Here is a 24,031-nt window from a genome sequence, read left to right as displayed (position 1 = left end):
TTTTTAAATTTCCACCCTGCTTCCCAGCAGAGGCCTCCCTTTTTCAAACCTCCCAGCAGCTGAACAATGGAAAAAATGGACAGGTGTGTTGCATCACCAAGTGAAGAGTAGCAAAACGAGCCACTTCCCAAGCTACTCAAAAGCTATTGATAATCAAAAGATTTCAAAATGAGCTACTCAAAAGACAAGTCAGCGCTTCATTGAGACACGAGCAGCAGGCACCTGATGAACTAGGCTATAGGCTAAGAAAGCTCAAGCTACAATAAAGCTACCACAGGACCAGGAAGAACTCCAAGGGGCAGCAAGACCTAGTGGGCACTCCTGCAAAAGATTCCACGCTCACCCATCAGACTGGAACTTTACAGCAAAGTGTCAGACAATGCAGTCACAGTATGTTATGGTCCAATAGCTTGAATTATTATTTTTTTAATGCCTGTCAGGATTATTATTATTATTATTATTATTATTATTATTATTACATTTATATCCCGCTCTTCCTCCAAGGAGCCCAGAGTGGTGTACTACATACTTAAGTTTCTCCTCACAACAACCCTGTGAAGTAGGTTAGGCTGAGAAAGAAGTGACTGGCCCAGAGTCACCCAGCTAGTTTTATGGCTGAATGGGGATTTGAACTCGGCTCTCCCCGGTCCTAGTCCAGCACTCTAACTACCACACCACACTGGCTCTCTAACGTGGATGCCACGTTACCTGGTTGTTTGGGTGATCCTGTGGAGTCTGGAGAAGAGGTGTGGCATACCCCCCCCCTTGGGGGGCAGAGGGGATGAGATGGACCCAGGCTGGTTGGATCCCAGTAGGGTTGAGCATGCAAGGCAGGGAGAGCTGCAGGGAACAGCTCCAGGGAGACAGCTAGGTTGTGTGTGGCAGGAAACCGGAAGCAGGGTCAGGAAGGGGGCGGGGCTGGACATAGGCTTTAAGCCCTGTCAGCTCTGCAGTGGGGTATTTAAAGGCAAGGGAGCTGATGAGGAGGGGCTGCTTCTGAGTATAGGAGCCAGGAGTTCTCCAGGAGAGGAAACTGGCTGAGTGCAGCAAGCCAGGAGGACGATGACTCAGGTGACAAGCTAACCTCTCCTCTGGCTGTTCCTGAGGCTGACCTTTCTGGGGGTGCTCTAGTCATTCTGGAGTTCAAGAAAGGCTAGGAGCCCACCTCGTCCCCTGGGAGTCTGACAATGCCCACATTATTTAAAGAAGTTTCCTTCACTTACTCCTCTGTCCCAAAACAAGCAGCAGAACCCAGTGTCAGCAGGTAGGTAAGAGACTTCTCCAGGCTCCCAGGAGCCAGGCCAACCCCTTAACTTCCTTCCTGGTCAGAAACTGGACTGGGTGAGACCATGCATACAGGGGGGTGCAGGGTAACTTCCACTGCAGATTTCAGCTGGCTTAGTACTGACCTCTTCCCCCCATGTGGCTCTTTGCTGTCACATGGTTTTGGACAGGAAGAGGAAACTAGCCTGGAAAACAGACTGGAAGGTTTGGCGTAATCCAAAAAGGCAGTATTTTCTAAGAGGCATCTGGCCCATTTTCTGAGGAAGTCTGAAAATGTCAAGTAAGCTTTGTTAATCAGGTAAATAAACTAACATTAATTTCCTTACTTTTATAAATATTTAATGTAGAGCAATATCCTCACTCCCTCAGTAATGTTTTTTGCCATCTTGGCTCCTCCAAACTAGTTGTTCTAGAATCCCCCTGCACAGGATTCTCTGGTTCATGCTGCACCAAATTCTAAAGAGTCTAAAGAGTTCTAAATATACCAGGGAGCAAGCCTCATTGGTCAGAATGGAAATTAATTCTGAGTAAACATGCAGAGGATTGCACAGGAAGAAGACTATTCTGTCTAGAATATGTCCCTGTAAAATGACTGGCTGACAGTCATTTTGAAATGGGAGTACTCTGAGCCCTTGGGGTCAGGGATCCATCTTATTTATTTATTATTTCTCTCTGTAAACCGCCCTGAGCCATTTTTGGAAAGGTGGTATAGAAATCTAATAAATAATAAATAATAAATAATTTTTCTTATGGTATAGCTGTGTAACTGTAAAACTTTATTTCGGTCGTAGACCAGCAATACAACAATATTAAAATAGTAATGATAATAACAATAATAAGATGATAATATAAAATAATAATAAGATGATAATATGTATAGCTGTGTATTTCCTACACTTCCACATTCTTCCTTCCTTTCTTCTTTCCACATACTTTCTGAAAAGTGTCCAGAATAATCCTCCCAACAACCCTATGGGTGGGGGGGAGAGAGACTTACACAAATCCACCCAGCAAGTGTCATAGCAGAGTCACTCATGTCTGCAGCATCAGTGTCATATTTCAAGAAGCCATCAGCAAAATGCTGCCCAGGGGCCTCTTCCTACCTGGGTGGGCCCTGACAAAGAAGCTCTGATACCACCAGACCAAGGTTCCGAGCACATTGGTGGTCTCAAGGATAGCAGTGAGCCTTTCTCAGAGTCCTCAGTCTTCAGCAGTCCTTGATGCCAATCCTACAGGTCCAGGCTCAATTTTATTTGTTTGTTTGTTTGTTTGTTTGTTTAAAATATTTATACCCCGACCCTCCAGTACACTAATGTTCAGGGTGGCTCGCAACAATAAAATAGATACCACAAACAATAAAAGCAATAAAGTTAACCAAATTAAGTGAACAAGCTAAAAATCAGGTTAAAAACCACAATCAGTATAAAATTGCAGGTTAAAAATTTTAAAAGCTAAAAACTGAGAATTATAAAAACTAAGAACTAAAGAACCTACCAGATATAACCACAGAAAAGCCTATTTTAAAAGATGTGTTTTAGTTGTTTTTTAAGGAGCATGGTGAAGCTCTTCAGCAGTGACCCCCTCAGTGTTCCAAAGCCGAGGGGCCACAACCCAAAAAGCCCTGTCTCAAGTCCCCACCAACTGGATCTCTGTTAGTGGTAGTGCCATGAGCAGGGCCTGAGACAATGAACGGAGGGTCCTGGCAGGTTCATTGGCAACATCCAGTTCCAGTGCCACAAACATCAACTCTCTGCCTACTATGCTATACTTCTTAACAAAGAAATATCTAGAAATCCTGCCATTCCTGGAAATAGGTAGAATTCATGGGTGCCTACAGATGTATCTTCATAGAGAGGCCAGGGCAGCCATTTCTGCTCTGGGGCGAGCATTGCTTTCCCTCTGCCTTCGCTTCTGTAAGGACACATGTACCTAGCTTCAAATCTAGAGTTTTAACCCCTTTTCTGCCCCATGCTTCAGGCAGACTTTGGGCTTTTAAAAACGTGCGTGTGCGCGCGCACACACACACACACACACACACACACCAGCCCCTGGCATGTTTATCTGCCAGGAACCTGTTTTTTTGGTTTGTGTTTTTAAGCCCAAAGCCTTAAAAAAAAAAAAATCAAAGCCTGGGGTGGAGGGGGGGACTTGAAACACTGCCTTGGGCAGAAAGAGGGCACATGATTGCCAGAACAGCCTGTCATTCAGCATAGTAGGCTAGGGAGAGGAGGCAAAAGGTGGCATTGTGATTGTCAGGTAATGCTTAGTCTGATTGCACAGCCAGCACTCAGGAGAGCTGGCATCTGCTGGAGACTGGAAGAACCACTTTCTGCTGAGCGTCATGTTCTAATGAGACAACACACCTACTGCAGCGTTTTCTAACTGGTGTGTGCCACAGCACATTAGTGTACCGCAGGACACTGGCTAGTTTGCCATGCTGACTTGCTCTGAGTCAGCACCAAACCCAGGCAGTTTATACTCACCACTTGAGGGAGCTGATTCACCTCATAATGCACTAGGAAGAATGTGTCCCTCTTGGGGAGTGAGTCAATTCCAAAAGCAGGGAGCTTAAGTGCTTTGGAGCTGATTTGCTCCTTAGTGTTCCTTGTGCCCAGTGGCAACACATGCTCCTGGGCTGGAGGAGAGATAAAGCAAAAATAAAATACTGTGTGGCAGCTTTGCTACTGCTGCAAAAAAAGGTGTATCTTTTTATTACAAGTGTGCCTTGGGATAAAAAAAGGTTGGTAATCACTGCTTATTACTTGGTTGGTACCAATAGGAACTTTCTTTCCCGGGCAACTAGCACCATGGTAGGCACAATCTGGATCAACACTATGATGTGAGCAAAGGCTTAAAGGTCTCCTCCTCCCACTGCAGGCCTAATCCAGATAATGGCATCACTCAACTGCTAATTACTTTAAAATATATATACACACACAGGCTGCCATCTCACAATAGGCGTATTGTCTATTTTGACCTTGAGGATAGGGGTGTGCACGAACCACAGTTCAGTGTTGCGGGGAGGGGAGCAGGGTGCAGCAGCTTTAAGAATGAGAAGAGCAGGCCTTTACCTGCTCTCTGCCACCCCATGCCACTTCTTGCTGGTGCTGCGCTTGGCCCAAGTACCCCCGTGTGGTGCTGGCACACACAGGGCATCCGTCTGCGTGCATGGCTGCTGTGTGTGTAGGCTCTGCACGGGGGAATTGATCTGAGCACCACCTCAGCAGGCAGCTGCATGGGGCGAAGGAGAGCAGCTAAAGACCTGCTCTCTTCTTTCTTAAAGCTCACGCTGAAGGAAGCTTTTATATCTGACCAAACGGGTGAGTCTGGAAGCACAGTGGACTCATAGATCTCTATGCAGCCTAAGATTCACTGCACCATAGAGAAGAACAGTGACTGTTCAGCAGGTCATGCAAACCATTATTGACAGAAAGATTTTGATTTTCTGCATGCATGTCAGGCTTAGTACTATAGATAAACAAAAAAGCTCCCATTTTCCAGCGATGAGCTGCATTTCCTTATTCTCCATTTAATTCCCAGCAGGGGCTGCCGCCTGTGAAGTATGAGCAAAATGGCAGCCCCTGCAAAGATCGACAGCCCCTTTCAGTGAAGACTGACATTTTAACAACAGGTATTTCTTGAAATAATTGTGGACTTTTATATAGCAATCCCCATTGCTCAGTAAAGTTTTACTGAGCTAGCTAAACTGTTAAAAACTGCAGGGTTTTGTTCTGTTTTCTAGAGAACTTGCCAGATAGAAAGTAAGAATCTTTCTCTGAATATTTTGTTGCTTGTAAGGCAGAACTTGCCACTGGGAAGTGAGACAAGGCCTTGACAATTAGGAAGCTGCCATATGCTGAGGTCATTCACACAATCAAAAACTGTGCTCTACCCGGGTTTGGGAGGTGTGTGTGCTCCCAGTGTTTGGTTGTGTGGAAGTAAGGTAATAGGAAAACCTGGGTGGAAATGATTGTGTGGAAGCAAGGTAGGAGGAAAACCTGGGTAGCTTTTCCTCCTACCTTGCTTCCACACAGTCACTTCTGCCCAGGTTTTCTTTTTACCTTGCTTCCACACAACCAAAAATTGGGAGCACAAACAGCTCCAAAACCTGGGTAAAGCACAGCTTTTGATTGTGTGAATGAGCTCATTGAGCCAGGCCATTGGTCTATCTAGCTCAGTATTGTCTACACAGACAAGCAGCAGATTCTCCAAGGCTGCAGGCAGGAATCTCAACGTACTGTATGCTTTGGTAGTTTGTTGGTTCAATTAAAAAAAATCTTGTCCTATTAAAAAAAATAAAAATCTTGTCCTATCTTGGAGAAGCCAGGGAGGGAACTTGAAACCTTCTGCTCTTCCCAGAGCAGCTCCATCCCCTGAGGGGAATATCTTACAGTGCTCACACTTCTAGTCTCCCATTCATATGCAATCAGGGCAGACCCTGCTTAGCTAAGAGGACAAGTCATGCTTGCTTCCACAAGACCTTCTGAGAGACCTCCCAAAGGCATTTTGCCAAAGGCAAGTACAGTACCTCCAGGAGAACTAGGAGTCTACTGTGTACTGTGTACTGTGTTGGCTGACACAGTACACATTTAAAGCAGGTCCTCTGTGTGCTTCCAGGAACGTTGAGAACAGCTTCCAGACAGTGTGCCTTTTCTCAGGCGTGGGGGTGTACATTCATTTGACATCCAGAGGTCAACTTGTATCACAGAAGATCAGTTGTAGCCACCTGGCCATGAATGGAACTGACCTAATGTTACAGCTGATGCTGTGACAAAGCTACCATCTGATACTGTGTTTCACAAGAGCTAGTGTAGCATAGGGACTAAGAGACTGAGCTAAGATCTAGAAGTTCCTGGTTCAAATCACAGCTCCCCCATGCCCTCACGTGTGGTCTTAGGCAAGACTTTGAGCCCCACATCTGAAATATGGGGATAATAATACTAACCTACTTTGCAAGGTGGCTGTAAGGATTATAAGGCAATATATATGAAGCACTTTGAACCCTTGAAAGTGCTATGCAGAGTATAGTAAGATGCATTTTCAGTCTGTGACCCCATTTCTTCCACCCACTGCATGCTCCAAATTCCTACAAATACTTATATGACAAATATTTATATACCACTTTTCAACAAAAATTCCTAAAGCGGTTTACATAGGGAAATAATAAATAATTGAATAAGATGGCTCCCTGTCCCCAAAGGCTCACAGACTAAAAAAGAAATATAAAAGAGACACCAGTGACAGCCACTGGAGGGATGCTATGCTGGGGATGGATAGGGCCAGTTCTCTCCCTGTCTGCTCAATAATGAGAATCACCACTTTAAAAAGGTGCCTCTTTGCTTAGTTAGCAGGGGATAAATTTGCACTCCAAATTCATCCGGCCACAAGATATACTGTAACAATCAGATAACCACTTCACCCTGCAACCAGTTAGGATGCACATTAGATTTGACAGGCACTGGCAGTGATTTGGGGTTATAAGTGTATTGTTTTTATGAAAGAGGAAATAAAGATTCTGAACTTCTGTTAACTTTAATAATCAGTGATGGCCATACAGCTTTGTTTACTTCATTCTAGCACAGTCTCGGCAAACTGAGCAACTGGCTCAAACTGGAAACACCAGAAATTGTTCCTCCCTTCAACTGTACATTACAGTGAGTGCTGGCCCTAAAAGCTCATTGCCCTATTTGCCATGAGAATTGTATCAATACACTTGAAATACTATTAAAAGAGTTCATAGTGTTAAAAGGTCCAAAAATAGATGGCACTTTATGCCACTGACACATTTTGCCTTCCTGCCCACCTGCCACATCATCTTTTATTTTAGCTTATTTTTTCAGGCACAGTAATCAGAACCACAGTGGCTTGTGAGCTTGAAACCTTCAGATCCTTAAAAAAATATCTGCATGCACATTCAGATCAGCCAGTGGCATGATCAGTATGATTCCTGGGGTCTGCAATACAAAAAGAGTTAGCTGATAAAATACTTGGTTTTGAAGTCAGAATGTTGAGTTCAATAAACCAGATCCAATTCAGTTTCCAAGTAGCTCTAAAGATTTACTATTTATGTTTCACAACTAAGACTCTCGCCCCTCTCCTCTCACTCCTTGAAGAAATTCATCCTGTAATAATTTTCCTTAGGCTACAGTAACCTGTCTTTACTTCATTGTGTGTGTGTGTGTGTTGTGTGTGTATGTGGGGGGGCAATCAGGATGATTTGCAGTTACATATATAGTGCATAATGAATGGGGAGGGATTAGTGTTATTTTACAAATGGCTTTCTACATGTACATCAAATTTGTGTATTAATGATATGTCAGACAGACATGTTTTGTGTTTAAGCTTGCTACTTTTATCTATTTTGAAGGGAGAGAGGGGGGAAACATGTTTTGTTACTCTCTGAAAGGTCAAAACTAATTTTATGCAGCAAAGCATAAGGAAGAACATCAAAGTGTTTTTTCTTCAAATAGGAAGATGGACCAATTATTAACCAAATGGAAACTCGGCACATCAGAAAAGCAAGAGAGCAAAGCAGAAAAAGTGATTTAAAACATCTTTTTAGCTTCTGCAAACCCAGCTGAGCTCATTCTGGTGCCAAGCCAATCCCCAGGAAAAAAAAATTGGAAATTGCTCTATAGATTTTCATTGGTGCCAAGTTCTACTTCTGATTTATGCCATCTGGTTATTAACTTTAAGGGTGCTTTCTCCCATTGCAGTATGGGCTAGGCTGACCTGGACTGCAGCATAGCAGTGACTTCCCTGCTTTTATTTGAAATGATCCTGATTATTTTCAGATCAGCTGGAGGGAATATTACCACTGGACTCTGGGTCATGATGATACATGCTGTTAGGAGGGGGAAAGAAAAGAAACCCCTGACTGTCCAAAGTTGTTCATGTTTACTTGGAAGTAAATCTCACAGAGTTGAATTATATTTGCTCAGTAAGATAAGCATCTGTAGAACTGTGGCCTGAACTTGCATTCCTATGCACACATCCTTTGTGTATGTACTGTACATTGACACCACTTCCAGAGGGGCAGCCATGTTAGTCCACAGCAGCAAAAACAAGAGAGCATCTTATGACACCTTGAAAACTAACCACATTATTGTAGCATAAGCCACTGTGGACAGCACTCCACTTCTCCAGATGCACGAGCTGTCATCTTCAGTGGGCTGCTATGTGTACTCTCTCTCTCTCTCTCTCTCTCTCATGGATAGAAGGCACAAATATACCTCTGTTTTACCTTTTTAATGCTGTATCAGCTAACTAATGTCAGGCTTTCAGGAAGTTTTAACTACTGCATTTGTGTCTTGGTTTTAGGGTGATTTAATTGTTGCAGTTCTATTGTTTTGTTGTTTGTTTTTATTGTAGTGCATTCTTATTCTCCGTTAGCCGCCTTGTGCTATCTTTTTTAGGAAAGGTGAGATATAGATCTGTACGATGAATAAAAGGTTGTTTCACTCGAATAGAGCTCTCGTACATCTACTATTACTACTACTACTATTTATATACCACTTTTCAACATAGTTTCCAAAGCAGTTTACATAGAAAAATAAAGAATGAATAAATAAGATGATTCCCTGTCCCAAAAGAGCTTGTTGGAGATGGAGTTCCAGTGCATTGACCTTTTGCACCAACTATCCTAACGACCACTAGGGGCATTGGGAGTAGTGACAGTGAGTAAGGGCCTCCTTGTCTGTCCCTACTCTATGACCCCTGATCTGACTCTTTAGCACTTCCTGTGCTGAGTCACAATCCTTCTTTTCCTCTTAGAGAGCAGATGGAAACATCTCTCTCTCTCTCACCTTACCTATTCACTATGTAATCCTTTAGATTAGGATTAGGTTTTTCCTATCAAAGTGTACTTAACCATTAGATACTTAGTATTTAGTTCTACAAGAATCTCCATGTGTTTTCTCTAAATAGCTGCAACATCTAAACCAGGGTTTCTCAACCTTGGGCCTCCAGATGGCCATGTCTGGGGTTTCTGGGAGTTGTAGTCTGACAACATCTGGGGGCCCAAGGTTGAGAATCCCTGATCTAAACCATCCTCTGCTACCTACTCGGTAACTGGAGTGTGTGTGCTCTTCCTTAGTGCTCTGCTGTGTACCTACTGGGGGTAAAATTAACAACCCCCAACAGGGCTCACAATCAATCAATCAATCATCTTTATTATGGTCAAAGACCAGCACAGGTTATAATACAGTAAAGTGGATAAGGCAATCAGATTATTATGAAAATAAATGTTACATGTATTACTACTATAAACTATAAGATTGAGATTTGTATTACAGCTTTAGTGGGAAGACTAATGGAATAAGAGTCTAAAAAATACAAGATATTTAAAATACTAGCTGGGCTGGGCACAGAGCATCTGCGCCTCCAGCCCACCCATCCACCACCGCCTTCTTCCCCCACTGGCCCATACACCGCCTTTTCCTCCCCCCCGCCCCGCCGCTTTCTGGCCGGCTGGGTGCCGGCTTCTTCTCCCACCCACCCCCTCCAATTTCTGATTGGCCAGCTTCTCGCCTTCCTGCTGCTTTCTGACCGGCCAGGCCCGGCTTCTTCTCCTGTCTGTCACCCCCTTTCTGGTGGGCTGGTGGGCTTCTTTCCCCTCCCCACCCCCGCCTGTTCCTGGCCTGTCAGCCAGCCAGCTTCTCGCTCACCCGCCTGGTGCTTTCTGGCCAGCCAGGCACCGGCTTCTTCTCCATCCCATACCCCACTGCTGCCACTGCTTTCTGGCTGGCCGGCTGGCTTCTCGCCTGCACACCCTCTCCCCTTTCTGGCTGGGTGGATGGGCGCCGGCGCCTTCTCTCTCCCGCCAGCTTCTTCTGCTGCCCTCTGCCGCTTTTTGGCCAGCTGCCGCCACCACCACCATTTTCCCCCTCCCACTTGTACCCGTGGTTATCTGGCAGCTCTCCGAATTCTCACGAGAGCTGCCATGCATGGGATTACGTCTTAGTACTACGTCTTATTACTACATCTTAGTATGTCTCAGAGAATTAAATATACTATGGAGTACAAGTATTAAAGATACTATGGAATACAAGCGCGGTAGTTAAAATGTAAAATAGCTAAAATATAGCATTAAACATCTAATTAAAATAGTAAAGCAGCTAACTAAAATGGATAATGGTCAGTATTTAAAATCTGCTACATAAAATTAATCAATTATAAAATACAACCCTAGTGGAATATATAAAATACAACTCGAGCACACAATCTAAAAAAGAAACATAAGGTAAACACCACCACCAGCCAGCAGCATCTCCCTCCACCAGCAGGTGTGTGGACTTCATAAGGCCAAAATGACTTGCATCATTTTGGTGCCATGCACCAAAGGTAGCAGTGGTGACAGTGACAGAAGGATGGGCAGGTAAAGCTGGACGCTCACTGCTGCCGTTGCAACTGCAACAGCTGCAGGCAGGCAGAACGTGTCCTGGGAGGGAGATGCCAGTGAGGGGAAAGAAGAGGGAAGAGGAGTGGCACCAGGAGGCAAGGTAAGCAGAGCATACTCTTGGAATGGCAAGAAAGACGATGGGCAGCGTTAGTGGGCTCCCACCTAAGAAAGCAAAAGAGCAGAGAGTGGCAGTGGAATAGGAATGTGGGAATATACCAAGTCCATCTAACTCAGGGGTAGGCAGCCTGCAGCTCCCCAGATGTTGTTGAACTACAACTCCCACCATCCTCAGCTATAATAAATTGTGACTGGGGGTGATGGGAATTATAGTTCAGCATCATCTGGAGAGCTGCACATTGCCTACCCCTGATCCAGCTCAATATTGTCTAACTGACTGGCAGTAGCTTCTCCAAGATTTCAGGCAGGAGTCTGTCTTCCTTATCCCTGGAGTTGCCAGGTATTGAACCTGGGACCTTCTGCATGCAAAGCAGATGAACTGCTGAGCTACAGCCCCATCCTATAGCTCAGAGAGGAGAAAGGTGTAGTGGTGCCAGGGACCAGCAGAAGGCAGGCAGGATGATGTCCATGGCAAGGGGCCAGGGGGTCCGTACTCACCGTCCTGGGCACATGCATCACCTGAGACATTTGCCTCATGGGAAAACTGGCTCTGCAAGAGAAATGGGTTGGTAGAAGCCTTGGTAGTGTAAGAAAGGTAAAAGCATCCCATAAGCACTTACAGATGTGTTTCATTTCCAATTTACTCCTGAGCAAGAAAGCAATTTATTTGCCCAACTCATAACTCCTTGCTCATATACTCAAGCAAGTTTTCGTCTGAAGCATTTCCTCTGCTCCATTCTTCACCTTAACACATGGAATAAATCACCTCATAAATCTTTGTTAAAGTGGCATTAGAGTCTTTATGATGATCATTATTAAGTTTGCTGTTTCCATGACACAATATTCCTCCTCTCACAGTCAGAAACCAGTTAAGGCAGCTGCACCATGGTTGCCAGAAGTGCAGCTGGTTTGTAAAGGCTGATGCAAATTGCAGGTGTACACTTCCAAACCCTATCAACACCACCACAGTGAGAAGGGGGGATTTACAAGAACATATTCTGGACTAATTAATTCAGGATAAATGCCACCTCCCTGGTATTATTTTTTCAGAGAGCTATTCCTCTACATCAGGGCTGCTCAGATTTGGCCCTTCTGCAGATGTTGGCCTACAACTCCCATAATCCTTGGCTGTTGGCCACTGTGGCTGGAAATTATGGGAGTTATAGTCCAAAAACAGCTGGGGGGCCTAAATTGAGCAGGCTTGCTCTAAATTTATGGATACATTTTCAAGAATCTGATTCATGCACACCTCTAATCCCTGGAGACAATATTGGGATAAATGGACTAACATTCTGCCTTGGTATATGTTGTGTCCCAAGTTTAGATTCACCGCGCCTTCCTTTTTGTGGGACTAACAATCCTCTAGTAAAATGTTGTCCCCCTGCCACCTGGAGAATCATCTGGAACATTTCAAAGCTTCATCAAAAAGTTAGGGGGACTCCATCTTTGTAATTGCACACGACTGACCAGCTTAATTGTCCTGAAGCCCTTCCAGTTACCATTAATTTTGTCCAAGTTTGCCACAGTAATGCTTTGCTCTCTTCTACCATGGGTTTTAGGCAGATGCAAACTTCCTTAACTTCCCAGCCCCCTTCCCTTCCCTTCCTTATCCTAACTTCATCTATAACAATACTATCATACATGCCATGGTTCTATCTGCCCAGTTCAAGGTGTTTAATGTTGTTCCCCCCCCCCGCTTTGTCTGAAACTTTCTTTTGTTGCCCTGTGCCTCTATAATCCTTGACAAGAGGGATCCATTTACCATGCTTATTCCTATGATGTTATTAATCACCCATAGACTTTGGGATAGGGTGAGTTAGAAATCTAAATGGATATATACAAAAAGCAGGGTGGCTTTACAAGGGATTATATTTTAGGCAAGAACTGAAAGGTATTTGCAATACTGTCGAAAAGCTGTTGCAAAGAGAAAATGCTGTCTAAATCAGAAACAACCAAAGACTTTTGGGTGCCTAAAGCAAAGAATTCAAATGGCACCCCCTCCTGTGGTTGTAAAAATATAATAAGGCACTAAATAATTGACAGCATGCTACCCTTTAATGGGGTTCCAAAATCTGCTGCTTGAGATGAACTGTCTCACAGTAGGGCTGGCCAAAACTACACACTTATATAGCACCTGGAGTGTGCATGGTGTTTTACAGAGCCTTATAAGCTGTTTGACATTAGAACAGTCTGCCTCACACAGCAATGGGCTCTCCTTCACTGGACACTTGTAAACAGAGACTGGACAGCTATCTGTTAGGGATGCTCATAGCAGATTTCTGTACTGAGAAGCGGGTTGGTTTGTTTATTTTTACATTTATATCCTGCTCTCCCTCCAAGGAGCCCAGAGCAGTGTACATGGTTATGTTTATCCTCGCAACAACCCTGTGAGGTGAGTTGGGCTGAGAGGTAAGTGACTGCCCCAGAGTCAGCCCGTGCAACTTCTGCAGAACAGCTCCTTGCTACTAAGACTGAACTGTTGACATCTGGACTGTGCTGGTACTATGGGAGAGGAATGATTTTTGCCAATCTCTCCTTCTCGCTGAAGCCTACTTTGTCTCCCCAAACTATTCCCTGCACAACCCACAGGGAGTATTTTTGGGAGGCACAATGGGCTTCCAAGCGAAGGGGGAAACAGCAAAAATCACCCCCTCCCCATAGCACCACTGCGGGGTTCCTGGGCTATCAGCCAGAGGCAGAGCCACCATTGTGTGTGGCAGGGCAGGGAGGGGGATTTACAGAACCCAGGCCACTATGTTCAGGGGCTGCACCTGGCGCCCCAGCTATACCCTGTGTCTGACGTGGGACACGGGGGGCATGGCCACGTTAGCCACGCGCCCCATTGGCAAGTAAACTTCAGCCATCACCACATTCGCAGAGCAGCCGGGAGCACCTCTCCCCGCTTGCAAAAGCAGAGAGACATGTTCCCGGCCAGGCTGGTAACCCAGCGCTGGCTGAAGCCTTTCCAAAAGGGAGCTACAATCAGGGAGAGGCGCAAGCGGGTGCTTCTGACATCCGATGCAGGGGCCGTGGCTGGTGAGGGGGGCCAGGGGTGGCAAGCTGGACAGGGGCCGCCAGCGTCCTCGCTCCACCACTGCTATCAGCCACTATCTGCAGTTAATGATGTTTTTCACTTTGGAGCATTTCAGGTTTCCCTCTATTAGAAAGGTAAGGCATGCATTTCTCTTTCACAAGTCTTAAAATGTGCCCCAACCGGCCCAACAAGGACAAAAAGTGATAATCCCTGAGGCAGGACTTTCAGTTTAGACCTTATTCTGGTAAACAAAAGATTACAAGTTTCTAATGAGGTCATTAAGACTTAACAGAATCCAAAATGCTAATCCCTAAACTAGGAAGAATTATATTAATCACTGGCTTAGTATTCTAGCATTGGGATAAGTGTTCTGTTTGTGGCTTAGATGCGACACTTGTGATCATCCTGTAGACCTTCTTGTCATGTTGCTTGTTTAAAATACAAATTTACTCACTGATGCCCCAGTTCAAGTTTCTGTATGGAGAAGAAAGGAGAAGGGGGGCTGGAAAGTCCTTCTTCTCTGTAGAAGATTTAAGGGGGGTGGGGAGAGTTGGAAATGGTTCTAAATGTAAAAGGGGCTTTACGCTTTGAGCATATAAAACTGGCTCCCCAGTTTAAACTACTTTAAAGGTAAAGTGTGCCATATAGTTGATTTTGACTCCTGGCGCCCACAGAGCCCTGTGGTTGTCTTTGGTACAATACAGGAGGGGGTTACCATTGCCTCCTCCCGCACAGTATGAGATGATGGCTTTCAGTATTTTCCAATATCGCTGCTGCCCAATATAGTACCAGCGGGAATCTGAACTGGCAACCTTCTGCTTGTTAGTCAAGCATTTCCCCTCTGCGACTTTAGGGATGTTAAAATGGGTTTTGTCTGTGCGTAGGTGGGTGGGTTGTAGCAATATTTCCTTCTGAGATGAGGAGGGCAGGGGTGCAACTAATTTCAGTAGTTCCTTACTCTGGACATAATGCCCTTATGGATGCCCCTCTCTTGTTATGGGAACCTCTTATCAATGCAAGTTCTCAAAACAGTTTACATAGAAAAATAAATAATAGATAAGATGAGAGCAAAGAGGGGGTTGTGTGGCCAACTAAACTCAAAGTTGCAGCTTAGGTTGAATCTTGTGTTGTATTCAGCTGTGAACACCCCACCTTGAACGGGTACCCTAAGCTTATTTATTTATCTGTCATATTTTTATACTGCCTGATATGTACTTCTCTAGGGAGTGTACAGAATTTACAATAATATTTTAAAATCAGCACAGATTAAAATACATGAAACAAAACAGTAGCATAAAACAGAAATAAAAACAGTAGCATAAGACAATTATTAAAACAAATTATTAAAATTAATTCTAATTAAAAGCCTGTGAGAACAGGTGAGTCTTGAGGGTCTTCCTGAAAACTTAGGAGTCATAGTTCAGACTGGCTGAAGGGTGAGAAGAACCTGGCACAGCCTCTGACCTGTTGTTCACCCAGCAAACTACTGGCTGCTGCCTTTCAGCCACAACAGCTTCTCTGGCGAGGAGGAGACGGCTGGGGGAAGAAAGAAGAAGTCAGCCCTGTGGCTCAGGATGATGCCTTCAGAGGCGTATGTAGGGAAAATAGCGCCTAGGGCAAGCACTGAAATTGCGCCCCCTGTCCAAGCATCTGACACCCATCTTTCAGATAACTTTACCATAATATCAGCTGAAAAATACAAGTCAGGCTCATTAATCTTTTAATATTTCAGAAACTATTTAGCAGTGGACTTAACCAGATCAAAAAATGCTGGAAAACTACAAATTTCAGTATGCTGGGGCTCATGAAATACCCAAATACTATGTGGAGGGGCACTTGGAAAACTAGAAGTGCCTGTCTGATTCTCTGCTATGCATTGTAGCATCACGATTACATAAGTTTTAAAAATCAATGGAGAATTTGACTTTTCCCAGATACTCTGAAAATAATTAAAGGATATGCACAGTAAACTGTGTCACTGCTTGGAATATATTCTAATCCTTCAGAAAGACAGTTAAAATGAGAGAAAGAGAGCAAGAAACTCCCAGTGGGCCTTAATATTAAGGATTTCACACTGATTCAAAGACAAACTCACCATTAATAGACATATTAGCAAGACATCACATTTAACTCACTTATCACAAGAAGCAAAGTAAGAGCAAATGAATACAATCCTAGCTCATAAGCGTCAGCTCAGTATTCACAAGCCCTGATTCTCTGTACATAGTGCCAATCTGAATATGTGTAGTGTCTTATATTATACTAATTTTTTTTAAAAAAAATTAACCTGTAGCCCCATTGGGGGGCTTCATAAAGTCTGTGGGGGGTGTTGCAAAGGTTCCCCCTCACCCCGCTGGCCTTTAGGGCCTCACAGGTACCATTTGAGCATGTGCAGTGGCCAATTTTAAAAATAATCTTTTTTTTTAAGCCACTGAAAACAAAATGGCCACCGTGCATGCTCAAATGGCCTCTGCAAGGCCTGGCATGACCTAGGGCCTCACAGAGGCCATTTGAGCTTGCACGGTGGCCATTTTGTTTTCGGCAGCCATTTTTAATTTTTTTTAAAAAAAATACAAAATGGCGACCCCCTTCAAGTGGCGCCCGGGGCACGTGCCCTGCCTGCCCCACACTAGATACGCCCCAGATGCCTTTTCAGGCACTCAGTCTCCACACTCCTCCAGAGCCAAGTCAGGGGCTCCCCAATAAACTAGGGATGTGGCAGAGGGCTGTGGGAACTCTGGACTTAATTCTTGAACGAACAGCCTTTGGAAGTGAGTTGCTTAACTCGTGTTCCTTTCTGCTTGACTTGCCTAAAGTAAAGTGTGTTGTCAAATCAATTTCGACTCCTAGGACCCACAGAGCCCTGTGGTTTTCTTTGGTAGAATACAGGAGGGGGTTAACCAATGCTTCCTCCTGCACAGTATGAGATGATGCCTTTCAGCTTCTTCCTATATCGCTGCTGCCTGATGTAAGTGTTTCCCATAGTCTGGGAAACATACCAGCCGGGATTTGAGCCAGCAACCTTCTGCTTGTTAGTCAAGCATTTCCCCGCTGCGCCACTTAAGGTGACTCTTGGCTTGCCTAGGCTACGTAAAAGTAAGCATCAGAAAAAACAGAGCCGTCTTGCAAAACTTTTGTACACATTTCCTCCAAAATATGATAAGCATTCTGTTTGTTGCTTAACCCTTGTTATCTTCCTGTAGATCTGCTTATTTTGATGCTTGCTGAAAATAAATTTACCCAACTATGCCCCAGTTCAAAATAATTTATATATTTATTTTAATAGTATTCATGTAAAAGGCACATTTACATATGCTTTAAGACTTTTCCCCACCTTATCTCCCACGCCTTCCTTCTGGGATATTTCTATAAATCACAGACAGCAGAGGGGGAATATCACAGTCAGTACAGGCACCTAATGATTGCTACTGCATGTCTATAATTAAACTGCAATAACTTCTTATTTATACAGCACAATCCTATGCATGTTTACTCAGAAGTAAGCTCCACTCTGTTCAGTGGGATTTACTTCCTAATAAGTGTGTTTAGGATTATGTACAGTCACTTTCATGGATGCATACGTGAAATAGTAGTGGTGGTGGAAGTCAGCTCTCTTTAACTAACACTGCAAACACAGCATCCTTGTTAAATTATTATCTGTGTGTAACACGAAACAGGAAGCAGACTGAAAATACAGAATTGTTTCTATAAAAGGAACATCTTGAGGTCCAAGAGCATTTCTCATCAATCCCAAATTTTCAAAACTTGCAGACATCAAAATAAAATATTCCCAACTTGTAGAGCCCAGCTTTACAACATTATTTAATGTCTCTTACTATTTCACCTGTCTACTTGTATATTTATATGTAAGACAGGTTATTACTGGGGTGGAATATATCCCCCCCCTCCGCCCCTGCAACCCTCATGATCACATCATTTTGACCAAAGGTCAAGAAATAAGGAGAAACATAAGGGATACTTCTCAGGAGATGTGAAAACAAAATACAAGATTCCAAAATACAACATAACATGAGCTGAATTCAGACATTATGCTATACGAGTGCACAGATGTCTGAACATTCATACATGTGTTTGTGCGAATGACTGTACCTGTGTTCATTTTAAAAGTGACTCTGGAAACAGACCCTTCAAATGCATGGTACAGATAGGAAGTGTCCTTCTGTACTGGCATTCAACATAACATGCGAATGACTGTACCCTGTACACTCATTCTACAAGTGTTGAATATAATGTCTGAATGGGCCTATGGTTTTGGTTGTATTTATCAAACCCAACCCTTCCTTCAAAATTCTCTCAGCCCCTATCCTGCATATGAAATATGTGGCCACTACTCATGTTTTTTGTATGCAGGAATTTTTGTGCTTATGAGATACATTAATAATAGACACCATTGTTAGCTACCAACAGTAGCTGTCATTGTTGAATATCATATAGTGAAATCAAATGCCACTGGATGTTACTCTATATACTTATCTTGGACTATCACACTTTCCTCAAATATCTGCATTTTCAGCGAATATTTGGGGAATATCTGAAACTGAAATTTGTGAATGAGACTCTTTGGAGGCTAATGTGTTTTTGTTTGTTTCTGTGTAAACCACTTTGAGAACTTTTGTTGAAAAGCAGTATATAAATATTTCTTGTTATAGTAGTAGTAGCTTTAAGCCACCTAATGGTGCAGTGGGGAAGTAACCTAGGGAGCAAGAAGTTGCTGGTTTGAATCCCCACTGGTATGTTTCCCAGACTATGGAAAACACCTATATTGGGCAGCAGCAATATAGGAAGATGCTGAAAGGCATAGGTAAACCCCTCCAAATAAAACCACAGGGCTCTGTGGTCACCAGGAGTCGACACCAACTCGACGGCACAACTTTTCCTTTAGTAGTAGCTTTAGCACAGACCTTTCTTGAACTGTGTATAGGTAATAGTTTTTCAGGCATCTGGATATGGTATTGTAGGAGCATTATTGCTTCAGGATTATGTCCTGTCATATATAGGGGTGTGCACAAAATCGGCTGGCCCAGTTCAGTTCAAGTCCAAACTGGACCCGAACCAGACCGGGCCAGTTAGGTTCTACACCCCATTCAAACCTCTCCACCCGGTTTGGTTTTGGGGGAGTCATGATTATTTTGATTACTTTTTTTTTTACTCACCCCTTCTGGAGGGGCTTCTCTGATGCTGCAGCGGGGTCTCCGGAATTCCTCCTTTCCCCGCTGGCCTCTGTTATGGTAAAAATTGCCAGATCCAGGCAGTCGTCGGCCCATTCTGGGCCTGCCTTGTGTGGCAGCTGCCATTTTGGAGTCATGAGTTGGAGTTGTGCAGATCCTCATTGGGCATGTGTGACGGCTTTCAAAACTGCCCGGAACACGCAATTTTTACCATAATGGAGGCCGGCAGGGGGAAGGGGAACTCCAGAGACAACCCCCGGTGGCCTCGGAGAAGCCCCCTGGAGGGAGGGAGGTTTTTTTTAAAAGTAGTTTTTTTAAAAAAAATTTTGAATCACTTAACACACACACTGAACAGCTGCAGAGGTTCAGTCCAATACCAAACCGAATATCTGACTGTCAAACCAGACAGGTTCGATGTTGAACCTATTTGACATTGAACCTGTTTGTACATCCCTAATCACATACAATCTCTGGTTAATCTGGTTTCGCAGATTTGCATAATTCCTCAAGCTGTACCCTGGAAAAACTGGTATTAGCTCTCAGAAACAAAGCCAATACACACTGTATTGTGAATTTTGGTGTGATTGTGACTGTCCTGAGATCTACTGGACATACAGTTGCTTCTTACAAATCTCCGGAACAGTTTTGTTTTTAAAAGGTGTGCTTTTAAGCTGAGAGGTGGAATTCCCTCTGTCCCTTGATTCAATGTTGGACTTAGCATACCGGGTTCATTTTTAAATCCATGTTCAGTTCTGAAACTTGGAACCTCATCATGCTTCTGATAATATCATCTAGAACATAACATAACCTGAATGAGAATGAGCCCCTCTCAAGAGCTATTTCCACAAGGCCTAATCTATTATCTGCCTCACCGTCACTGCCTGGTGGCAACAGCAGCTGGAAGACTTCTTCGTGAAACCTCCATTCCTCCCTGGTACCTGGAACAGTTAAATGGTACTCTGGTAACTACAATTCTCAGGCTTCTTGAGCCTGAGATGCTGTCAGGCGCATGCCAGCAGCATCCCAGCTCCAAGGAGCCCTGGGACATGTCATTTCCAGGGTGCCTAATACCCCTGCTGACCACTTGGCTGGCTGAGAAGTCTCCATGTCCTAGCAGAGGAGCTCCTTGGACCAGACTTCCAGGTGGAAGTCCAGTCCTCAGAACCGGTATGAGGCCTCCAAATGGCCCATGGGGCCTCCAATTTGGGTGGCTGGACAGCCTGCAGTCTACCACCATGCCCGCCCTCCACACCAATCTCCTGTTGCTTGTACGCAGCCAGGGGGTAGGAGCTGAGCACCAAGCGGGCCTCTGTGGCAGCAGTTAGGCACTGGGCCCAGAATGGGCTGGACCTGGAGGCTGGTGCAGGCGAGCTGCTTCTGTGTACCTGTGCAGTGTGACTTGCAAGCATCACAAACACATGACATAATTTGTTTGCGATGCTCACGAGTCGCATTGCCCAGCCACCCTCGGACTAGCAGCACAGTGGCGCTGGCATGGCCCCAGCTAGGATTTAATTGCCAGGACTCTCAATGCTAGTGCAGGTCTGTAGGAAGTATTTCTTCAGAATTCCCCCCCCCCCGAAAGTTTCCAGCTTTCCCTAAAGTGGGGTGGGGCTCCAACGGCCTTCAGGTGCGGGCTCCAAAATCGACTAGGTGCACCACTGTGTCTTAGAGTTCTTTGCTAATCTGCACATATCCAGAAGTTCAGTTGCTTTCCATGCCAGAGAAGACCTTCTTGAGAGGGCGTGATGTGTGAACAATATTACGAGATGGAGACATTTGTTTTCCAAACCAGATAAATATGAATTGTGGAGACAACCTTAGTTTTAACAGAAATTACATTGTATTGTGTCGAGGGAATACATAACGGTTGCTAGTGTTTTGCATCAGAAATAGCTAAGCATGTTTCTTCAGTGGCATTTATTATTAGAAGCTGTTTGTTTAAATGATCATTAATGGCTCTGGGTGGCTGGTGGCTGATAGCCATTGGCAACACCCCAGAAAAGGTTTTAGTTTTGGATCTGGCTAAAAGGAAGGAGGGAGCTCCTGGCTCTTCATGTCAGAATTTAAGCCTGCAATGGATTTCATACTGAATGCCACCATCCAGCTCTGGCCAAAGGAGAAAATAGCAGAGAGACAAATCCCACTGGCACGGAAGACTCTTCATACCAGTAGACCAGAGTGGGTGAGCGGGTATTCCCTCACCTCTACAAAGCTTCCAGAACAAGCCTTTCCATTTTGTTCCTTCTCTATTAACACATTATGTTCAAAGCACATAAAATCTATGAGAAAATTATTCAAAGTAGACCCATTGAAATTAAAAGGATGTCAGGCAATGCTTAACCTGTCCTTTTAATTTCCATGGGACCACTTTGAGTAATTTTCCTCATCATGGCAGCCAGTGTATTCACATATATATCTGCACTTACAGTTATTCACACATTATGTTCAATGCACTTACAGGATACTTACTATCTGTACCCTGCATTTGTAGGGGCCTGTATTCAGGCTCACATTTAAAATGAATGGATGTAAAGTCATTTTCACATTAAAACATGTGCATGTTACAGAGACCTGTATGTGCAACCCTCTGAGGGATTGGGAGTGAGTTGGTTTTTTGTTTTGTTTTGTTTTGTTTTGTTTTGTTTGCCCCAAAAAGTGCCATAGCAAAGAGACTTTAGCCCTATTCACACATTTTGTCAATACCTGTACATTCTGTGCACATCATACATAGGTACAGATCTGTACACAGGTACAGTTATTCACATGCTATGTTGAATGCAGGCACAACAATACACTTCCTATCAGTACCGTGCATTTGAGAGGCCTATACCCAGGTTCGCTTTTAAAATGAATGTGGATACAGTTTTTCACACAAAACCATGTATGAGTTTTACAGACATCTGAATGCAGGTACTGTACAATGTAATATTACGTTCAGATAATATTCAGACATATATTATCCAAAGATATATATATCCAGACATAATATATGTCTGGATATTCTCTCTCTCCGCCCTCCCCCTCTCACTCTCTCTCTCCCCAGATACATATTATCCATTTGCAGAGGGAGAATTCTGAAAAGAAATTGTGAGAGAAGGAAGGAAGAATACAAGCAGGAGTGCTTAAGAATCTAGATTCTGGGGAAGAAGAGTTTATGAGGTGATGGAGACAAGGAGATCTGAAAGAGGGCAAAGACTGAGAGACTGAAAGGGTAAGAGAGAGCAACAGCTGCCTGCCGCCAAGCAACATTCATCTAGCAATACGGCCAGCACCAGGAGACTGAGGCCTGAAAACTGCAGACAAGCCTGAGGGTCTGCTTCTTTACCCATTTTTTGCATTACAAAATCTTGTGAGGCTGCTTCTTCTGGTTTGACTTGACTCATGAACAACAACTTCCCGAGGAAATTGTGGTTCAGTGTGTTTGTGTTTAGGGGTGTGTGTGTGTGTGAGAGAGAGAGAGAGAGAGAGAGGAACAAATGTACATAATGTGTTCAAATTGATTTAGAAATATTAGTGTTTACATGTTTATATTATTTCACTCCCTCCAAACCAGTGTTCCCTGTAACAGATTTGCTGAGGATTTAACAGATTCACAGAGGACAATTCCCACCATCCTCAGCTGCTGCTGATGGGAGTTGTAGTCAACAATATTTGGGAATCCCTGTAACAGGGAGCACTGTTCTGAACAGGGGTTGTGAGGGCATGGCAAGAAACTGGGAGAAATGGGGAAGAAACCCCTGTTTGGGGGTGTCCCCCCATTTCAGGGGGGGGGTTCTAGGCCTTCACATCTCTACCTTGAACTCATTTCTGTGTTTTCTCTGAAGTGTGGGAGAAATATGAGGTTTACATAAGTATGTATAAAATTATCTGAATAGGGCTTCTATCTTTGCCTTACTTCACCCTTCCCTCAACTTAACAGGAGCTAGACTTAATACCCTTATGTTTAAGTGATATATTTCTAAATAAGTAAGTACTAGAAAAATTACTACTAATTACTAATACTATTTCCAGCACACTCTCTCCACAACGAGGATAACCGTGCCATCAGAACTACCTACTGCTCAGGAACTGAGGATCTGCAAAATAGTATTTCAGGTTTCAGAATTAAGATAAAATGATAGGCTGCTTAGATAAATTAAGATAAAATGATAGGCCGCTTAGACAGGGGCATACCAGAATGGCTAGACCTATATAACCCTGGGCCTTTATGATGCACAATAATGGCATCACATCACTGTGACCTTGCTCTGACATTGGAGGCAGCTCCACACAAATATTTAGGATTGTGGAGACAGGACTGAAAGCTATTCTCAAGCTGTGCTAGATCAGTTCCGTCTATTTCAGCTAGGCCTAATGATATCATTTTGGAGTAAGTCATTTCTGGATTGCAGCTGTAATGGGCTGAAAATGAGGCATTTGATGTTTTAAATAAATCTCTTCTGGAAAGGAATACAGCGTCAGAGCAAAATACTTTTAAAGGGAAAACTACACTTCTTCCATAGATTATTTTTAATGGCTGTCTGTCTGAAGAAAATAAAGTTGAGAAACTATTAGACACCAGTTAAATTAAATGAAATTACACCGTTTGGCATTCTGCCATAAAGAATCTGTACATGCCATTCATGCAAAATCAGCCTTGGGAGAAACAGAGCTCACACTGAGATTCTCATTTTTGTCTTCAACGTTCTTAAGCAGTTCCATTAAAATCAAAGGCACTGGGGTGATCATCAGTTCACTTGCACTATTGTGAGTTATTTGTAATGGAACCTGTGCTTCTTTATCACCTACTTAATTCTGAACATCCCATTTTAAGCGGTTATTTAATATGTGTGCAGAATATCTCTTCTAATGGATGCTAAATGCTCTTACTCCCATTGCATGTATGAATAAGTTGGTCCTGTGATTTCCATGGGTTTTGCTTCCAAATGAGTTTGTTTAGGGTTATGTTAAGATTGTGTCACATCGGGTTATGTGGCATCCAGAACTAGATGCAATAATGAATGC

At 43.7% G+C, this 24,031-nt stretch overlaps 1 long non-coding RNA gene across 1 annotated transcript; it reads left to right on the top strand.

The window, feature by feature from the left end:
* The first annotated feature begins 206 nt into the window (after window positions 1-206).
* On the top strand, window positions 207-23,737 carry LOC128330705 (uncharacterized). Its single transcript, XR_008310218.1, has 3 exons — window positions 207-390; window positions 1,455-1,582; window positions 22,071-23,737. It is a non-coding gene; the product is annotated as an uncharacterized LOC128330705 (long non-coding RNA).
* Window positions 23,738-24,031: the final 294 nt, after the last annotated feature.

Source organism: Hemicordylus capensis, chromosome 6 (assembly GCF_027244095.1).
Source record: "Hemicordylus capensis ecotype Gifberg chromosome 6, rHemCap1.1.pri, whole genome shotgun sequence".
NCBI classification, from domain to species: domain Eukaryota; kingdom Metazoa; phylum Chordata; class Lepidosauria; order Squamata; family Cordylidae; genus Hemicordylus; species Hemicordylus capensis.
Note: the sequence above shows the minus strand (reverse complement) of the source record. Positions and strands in the feature narration are given on the sequence as shown.